The 8,297-nt window shown below is 40.8% G+C and overlaps 1 long non-coding RNA gene across 1 annotated transcript; it reads right to left on the bottom strand.

Moving 5' to 3' along the window:
- Positions 1-1,239: 1,239 nt before the first annotated feature.
- On the bottom strand, positions 1,240-7,531 carry LOC141096977 (uncharacterized). The gene is made up of 2 exons (XR_012233820.1): positions 6,888-7,531; positions 1,240-6,139 (listed from the first exon to the last, which is right to left on the bottom strand). It is a non-coding gene; the product is annotated as an uncharacterized lncRNA (long non-coding RNA).
- Positions 7,532-8,297: the final 766 nt, after the last annotated feature.

Here is an 8,297-nt window from a genome sequence, read left to right on the forward strand (position 1 = left end):
GGGTACGCGGCTGGGGGCGGATCTTAACAGCGGCCGTGCACTGTGCCCGGTAACGCTAGTGTGAAACTAGCCTTAGAAGTTGCAAGTGAGGCTTACCACAGATACAAATACTTTTATGCCCGTGGTCAGGAAAAAAATCTGATTCTCTATAAAATGGTAAAATATTTGGAGGGTCTTGTGGTTCAATTAATTCTCAGACCCTTTGTAGGGGGCTTTAGTACTCTTTCCACACTCATAAAACTTTTTTCTCATTTCTTCTGAAATGTCTCCTGCTCATGACTGTAGTGACATAGTATTTCAGTCTCACTTCTTCATTTTTATGTTATGATTCAACCTATAATGAGGCTTGCATTCAAGGCAATGCGTGGAAGACTGATATCAAATTATACAAATTGGTTGTAAATAATTATTTCTGATTGCTCAGATTGTTTTTGTCTAACTTTATATTTCGTTTAAAGGGAATCTGTCACCTATTCTTTGGCTTATAAGATGCGGCCAACGCCATCAGGGGCTTATCTACAGCATTCTGTAACCTGAAAGATAAGAAAAACGAGTTAGATTATACTCACCCGGGGGTCCGGTCCGGTGCGGTGGGTGTCGTGGTCCAGTCCGGCGCCTCCCATCTTCTAGCGATGAAGTCTTCCTTCTTACTTCTGCCATGGCTCCTGCGAAGGCATACTTTATCTGCCCTTTTGAGGGCAGAGTAAAGTACTGCAGTGTGCAGGCGCTGGACCACTCTGACCTTTCCCGATGCCTGCGCACTGCAGTACTTTACTCTGCACTCAACAGGGCAGATAAAGTACGCCTGCGCAGGAGCCGCGGGCGCGGCAGAAGTAAGGAGGAGGACGACATCACTAGAAGATGAGAGGTGCTGGACCGGACCGCGACAACCACCGCCCCCGCCCCCAGGGGAGTATAATCTAACTTGTTTTTCTTATCTTTCAGGTTACATCGGGAGCTTATCTACAGCATTACAGAATGCTGTAGATGAGCCCCTGATGTCGGTGGCCACAGCTTATAGGCCAAAAATGCAGTGACAGATTCCCTTTAAAACGTAAAAATGATCAACTGAGCCAAATAGGCACTAGGACATATAAATGCACATCATTTATGAACTGTACCTGGCAGAAAATGCTGTAATGTATGTATGCTAATAGTTACCACATCTAAGATTATTCAAAGCTGTGTAAGCATTCAATAAAAAAATATCTTATCTTTAAATATGGAGACATCTTTAAATGGTCATAAAATATTATATTTGTCTTACACCTTGGTAACAAAAGTACTAGATATCATACATAATATATACTGTATAATTTAAGATGCATTATATATATATATATACTGTATATATACAGTATATATATATATATATATATATAGCCACCCAATAAATACACTACAGCGTTAAGCTTGCTCTTTACATTAATTGATTGAACATAGAGGACCAGCAGTTCCTAGCCCAATTTAAACCACAGTGAATGCAGAACACTGGTCCAATGCATAGATGCCAAGCAAAAAAAAATATTTTTTCACATTATGGGATGTCATGCACATTTCTGGGTACAATAAAGCTGCTAACACTGAGTATAACGGCATGCGTCCGAGGTTATAGACATAGTATTACAGCCTTAATCGTGATAGGTAATACACCATTAAGTTCTATGATCAGACCAGCGGTATAACGTGAAGCTTATGGTATTGGTCTTCTCATGTGAACCAAAGGGACCTTTAAAAGAACCCCACCTGCCCTCCTTCTTGGCTCCAGATGAAAACCCAGCACCCCCTATAGTTATGCATCTGACTAAGGCTATTTGCAGGGGCAGACACATCATTATCATTGGTGCAACATGGACTCAAGGTCTCAGATATTATTTTTGCGCAGGGGCCCTTTTCTGTCAGTGTCCATTACTGGCTATTTAACAAAGCTTAAAGTATCTGTCCATCTATCTATCCCATATTTATCTATCTATCCATCTATCTATCTATCCCATATCTATCTATCCATCCATCTATCTCATATCTATCTATCTATCTATCATCTTTCTATCTATCGTTCTATCTATTTATCTATCTATCTATCCATATATCCATCTCTCTATCTATCTATCTATCTATCTATCTATCTATATATCTATCCCTATCTCTATCTATCTATCCACCCACCCCATATCTATCTATCCCATATCTATCTATCCATCCATCTATCTCATATCTATCTATCTATCCATCTTTCTATCTATCGCTCTATCTATCTATTTATCTATCTATCCATATATCTATCCATCTCTATCTATCTATCTATCTATCTATCCATATCTATCTATATATCCCATATATCTCTATCTCATTTCCATCTATCTATCTATTATCTATCTATCCATCTATCTATCTCATATCTAATATCTTTCTATCTATCTATTACTCAATCTGTCTGTCTATCTCTCTGTATATACATTATATCATCAACAAAAGAAGGAAATATGGAGCAGCTGTACAATCATTGCAAGCATACAATGGGTGCAAAGCCCTGCAAGATTCCACCATAATGCATAATTCTCCAAAAGAAAAACAGCACAGTAAATCCTAAGATCTTGGGTGACACACTTTATTCAGCCACATGCAGTGATAAATCTTGGTCATATTTGATTTCTGGATTTGATGTCCATTTTACTTTTACAGAAGTCTATTTTCCAACACGAGGCAGCACTGCAGATATTTGGGGAGAGACAGCCACCCTGTTATGTACTGCTATCGCTATACATCATGGATAAATAAAAGTCAAATAGGACCTGGAGCGCTGCCTCCTATAGGAATAAACAGAATGTGAGGATGTTGCTGCTTCCATATCTGGGGGATTACACCTTTATGGTTACTGCTTTGTATCTAAGATTAGCACTACCTGTGCAGCACCAGCAAAAAGGGGGAAAAAAGGGTGAAAAGCCTCCCATGTATTATAAAGTAAATGGTTATGTGAAATGTGCAAATAAAAACTATTTAGTATCGATCTATCTTTATCTGATTCAAATACATCTAATATGTATCGTAAATTGATTCATCTGCGTATTAATTGTATACTTATATATTTCATTTGTTTTGATATTAAAAACCTATGTGCTATTCCTGTAGTGTTCCTAGTCCTCCCTAGAGGGCGCTATCGGGCGCTGCTGCAAAGCCAGTTTTGCTCTAGCAGCGGATTGCGCCTTTACTCAGACTGATGCAATCTACACTGCACTCAAGGCGTAGTTTTTAATAATAAATCGTAGATGGAAAAAAAAACAGTTACGTAATAAAAAAAAATTGAATTTTATTGTATTATTATCATGTTTTAAATCCAAACAAGCTTCTATGAAATAATCCAATGATAAATCTGGTCTAGTATATAAGTATACTATCCGCATAAACATTCCTATGGTGGTTTCTAGTAGCATGGTAAGGTACAGGGTGGGCTGCACAGGTGTGCTCTGATCAGAGGCTCTCCGCAGAGATCGGGCTGGCGATCGTCCTCTGGAATGCAGGTGCGTGCTGCACATACACAAGGTGGGGAGGACACAAGGCTCACCGTCGGGTTTACACATCGCATGCTGACATATTTCTGCACTGATTTGCATCTTTTATTTGTTTTCTTTCATTAACCTAAAGGGATGTCTTAATATTTAATAGTTAATGGATTCTGCGCCACTTTCCATCATCATGGCAGGTTTTGGCGCATGATGTATAATGCGGATTTTGATTCCAGGGCTGGGAAATTTCATGAGTACTCAATGTAATGGGAAGTACACTGATCTTTGCTTATGATAGAGTCTCCTGAGCTGATAAATCTGTCTTCTACAACAGATCCTATAAATCCAGCAGTGCAGGAGGTAACCGCAGGCTCCTTTACATCAAGCAAAGAGAACAGCTCTATTCGGGATTATGTAGATTTTTTAATTTTATTTCAGCACGTACTAATTGTATCTGTACAGATGCAGCAGAGCTGAGCAGATGTGATTTCCACCTATTAGGTTAAAGTGCTTGTTTGTTTGTTTTTTCACAGATCTGCAAGTAAATCCACTGCGGTAGTGTTAAATAGGACATTGATCAGATTAAGCTAGCTCAAAATGAAGGCGTTAACCATGTTACATCTGAGCACAACCTATATATTCAAAATGTCAAAAATATTCAATGCTCTGTGGATCCTCTATGCAAAATCCGATGTGTCGCACCGCACCGGTATAATTCACACTGGTTCCTGTACATCATGTACTGCTGTTAAGCATTAGATCGAGCATTTATTTCCTTAAGTAAAATACATTGCTTTTATGAGAATGCGATGAGAATAAAACAATTAAAAAAAATACATAAAATACAAAATGAAAGTGTGCAAAACAATATACTGTAAATGCAAAGATTAATGCAGTGTGATGATCACATATGTCAAGCGCCCAGCTTTCACTGTGATCTAATGTTAAGCTGTGTCCTGTGGTCCCATTTGTAAAGTCTAGCAATTAATCACATTGATAGCAATGCCTCTTTCCATGAGTGACATGTGCAGATCAGCACATCTTGTCATTTCTGATCCTGGCCTTGACAGCCATAGAAAGCCCCCCTGAGCTGATTTCAGCACTCTGGACAGAGCCCCCAGCCCAGTGCTGCAGAGTCTGCACAATGTAATGTCACACATCAGCCACACGGTCCCTTATACAAGTAATGAATAAACTGATTTATACATTTCATCATTTTTTTTATATAAGAAGCCCATAACTACTTCATACAGAAATGCTGCGTTATTGGATAGCAAGATGTGTTGTATATAGCGGGGTATTTGTTCTGAATGAATGTTAAAAGCGTCAGTAATTGCGATAATTGCACATAGTCACCTACATCTGTCCCATAATTATACAGAAACGCATTGATTGTGCCGCATTTCCAAGGCGACACTCCAATCAATGAGCTGCGGCTGTGTGCGGTGCCGGACAGGAGGTCTCAGGTGCGGATTCTAGTGCCGGACAGGAGGGCTCAGGTGCGGTTTCTAGTGCCGGACAGGAGGTCTCAGGTGCGGTTTCTAGTGCCGGACAGGAGGTCTCAGGTGCGGTTTCTAGTGCCGGACAGGAGGTCTCAGGAGCGGTTTCTAGTGCCGGACAGGAGGTCTCAGGAGCGGTTTCTAGTGCCGGACAGGAGGTCTCAGGAGCGGTTTCTAGTGCCGGACAGGAGGTCTCAGGTGCGGTTTCTAGTGCCGGACAGGAGGTCTCAGGTGCGGTTTCTAGTGCCGGACAGGAGGTCTCAGGTGCGGTTTCTAGGCTCAGCTCTTGGCATTCACCGCGTGCCTTAATTGTATGACATTAAATCAAGGTCCGCTGTGAACACGGAGAGTCAGAGACTTGGGTCCGGACAGGATGGCGAGCAGGTCTGCAGCACGACCCCTCCGGCACTGTCATCAGGGTCAGGCATTATGGGGAGGGGGCTGCAATTCTTCACATCCACTTAGCTGATCTCAGTCAGGAAATCAATCCCTTTTTTTCTCTTATTTTTATCCTCAGTTCCTCTAAATTTACCAGTTAATGTTTTTCAACCCTTCTCCTTCCTGGCTCCTTGAAAACAATAGAATTGAGTGTCTTCGGTCAGTGCACACTAGTGGGGCTTTTAATTCAAGTCTCATGTTGACCCGACGATCCTGGAGGAAAGGTCAGAGAATATGTCATCTTCCTGTGTAATGAGAGAAAAAAATAACTCAATACCACCTGCCTATCCCAAGAGACCATGGGCAGCCCATATGGCCCGACTACAGTGTCTCTATTAGGAATTGGAGAAGCTAAGCCTTCTTACTGCCATTGAAATGCTTAAACTGATCTTGGTGGTATCCATATGGATTCTCACAGAGAAAAGCCTGCACCAAAGATTGCTGCACATTGGCCATTCTCGAGTCAGTGTGTGAGAAGTACGGAGACCCCTAAGACTGGCCAAAGATGACCTCTGTTGGAGGATGTGGGACTTGGTATCAGGAGCGAAGCAGGAAACAAATTGTCAGCTACAGATCCATACTGAATAACAGCAATGGGTGGATCTTGAGGCTTCATCTCCATCTACTGCAGCGGTGCAATGCTGATGAAACAGACGATGAGGACGATCCGAGCAGGCAAATGACAGGTTCAGACCAAGCCTTAGGAAATAGAAAGTAAAAGAAGGGGTTAATAGGGGTTTCAGCAAGGTGCACTTTAATAGTTATGTTTCCATCTACAACCTCATAACCTTATACAGGTAAGACCTCAGCTGCTGGGGTGTCTAATCAGACCTAATTAAAAGGTGTGTGTGTATATATATATATATATATGTGTGTGTCTTTTAATTAGGCATATGTACACACACACATATATAGAGAGAGAGAGATTATAAAAGACAAACAGTATGAAAGGCATATATGTACACACATATATAAATAGATATGTATATTCTATAAAAGGCACATACATATATAGCTTTTGATTATGCATATATATAATTAAATATATATATATATATACACACATCTTTAAAAGGCATATGTATTATATAAAGGGCAGAAATGCCTTCTAATTGGGCATTTATATACATGCACACATACATATTATATATATATACACTTGCATATATATATATATTTATATATGCCTATAGAGAGAATACCATAATAAAGAGAGTTAGAGGGTCTACGATGCTATAACTTGATTCAGAGGAATGTAATTTCTCTGGAATACAATAATCCTGTAGATTATATAGAGAAGAAGCGAAATAATACATAATATGGGCCGCAGTTGCACACATACAGTATACGTACAGTATCCATACATCGTACATCTCTCCTACAGAAACTCAGCAGCAATCTATAAATGACTAACAGATACAATTGAGTGTAAGCATGGTTCCAATACCATTGTGGCCGCTCCTCTGCCAGCCCAGGAGCTCCTGCTGGATGTGGGTGCATCTGTGGTCACAGTGCGGGGAATGACGGAGGCAGTGGTGCGGTCTTTCCCCCTCGCTCGCAGATCCAGAATTAGGGATTAATGGCTCTACAGCCAAACAAATAAGGCAACTGCCTTCAGCACAAGAGGATTACACGGGGGCGCTGACGTCATCAGGCAGGCAGATGTTGGCTCCCAAAGTCCTCATCATCTCTCTGTGTCCTTGAAACCACAGAAAGCCCTGCACAATCTGGACTCCCAACATCCCCTGTCATCATCATCATCATCATCATCATGGGCGAACCCACTTTCAATTCTCACTTCTTGATTATGGATCTTTTTCTCGTGGGACTGTTTTTTTTAATGTCACCTTTTCCTTTTTTTTGTTGTTTCAAAACGATCCCATGAGGTTTTCTGTTTAAATACCAAGGTGCTTATCTGGAAAAGCTTAAAAAACCAAGGGAAGGATAAAGGCAAATGCTTCCTAATCGCTCAGTAAGAAGCGCTTAACCTTTCTGCAGAGAGGGTGATCCTACACTTAATATGAAATATTCAGCAGCATCCAATAGAAGTCAGCAGTGAATTGCTGGAGCTCCCTAGTAAATAGCCAGTGCTTTGTGTGTCCATTGTGAAGCACAGACCCCCACATGTCTGTATTATCCTGCCTTTACCTAACAAACAACAAGTCCGACCAACCGAGAGCTAGGAAACAATGGATGCCAGAAGCATCTGGCCAAGAAGTGGCCACAAATACAATTGGATGGGTGTCCACAGGCAGGAAGAGCTTGCTGGGCTGAATCATGCACAGTAATGCAATGGAATTGTGCAGGGCTCTAGGAGGAAGAGGGGGTGCATGGAACCTCAGCACCATTGATCTAGGTCCATATAGTATCATTGATAGTAGGAGCTCTCATACATAGACAGATGCATGTGCTGATAATAACCAAACACTTTCAGAATTAAATGTCCAGTGCAATAATTTATTTTAACTGTTATGTTAACGGTTCCTAAAATATTAGTCCACTGCTCTTTGTATTGCTTGCTTTTCTGGGTAGATCCATTCATGTAACATAGCTCTGCTTCCTGTAGATCCTTGCATTATACTGGATCTTTAAGTCATACCTAATCTACTTAAACAGAAATGTTTGCACACCATTGGATATTACAAGAGGAGGCTAATACTTCACCTCGTGAAATTAAATGTGTGATCACTATTATTTGAGATGATTACTATTGACAGCCCAAGGTCTAATCGCAAAGATGGCTGCTCTGTAGCAGCAGCAATAATAATAGCAACAAATTCTGAACAAATGTTATTACAGAATGCTGCACTATTACCTAGCACTGTCAGTCTGCCCTGCACCCACAACCCAATAAAGG

This window comes from Dendrobates tinctorius, unplaced genomic scaffold (assembly GCF_039654945.1).
Source record: "Dendrobates tinctorius isolate UK_male_01 unplaced genomic scaffold, ASM3965494v1 ptg000082l, whole genome shotgun sequence".
Lineage (NCBI taxonomy): Eukaryota > Metazoa > Chordata > Amphibia > Anura > Dendrobatidae > Dendrobates > Dendrobates tinctorius.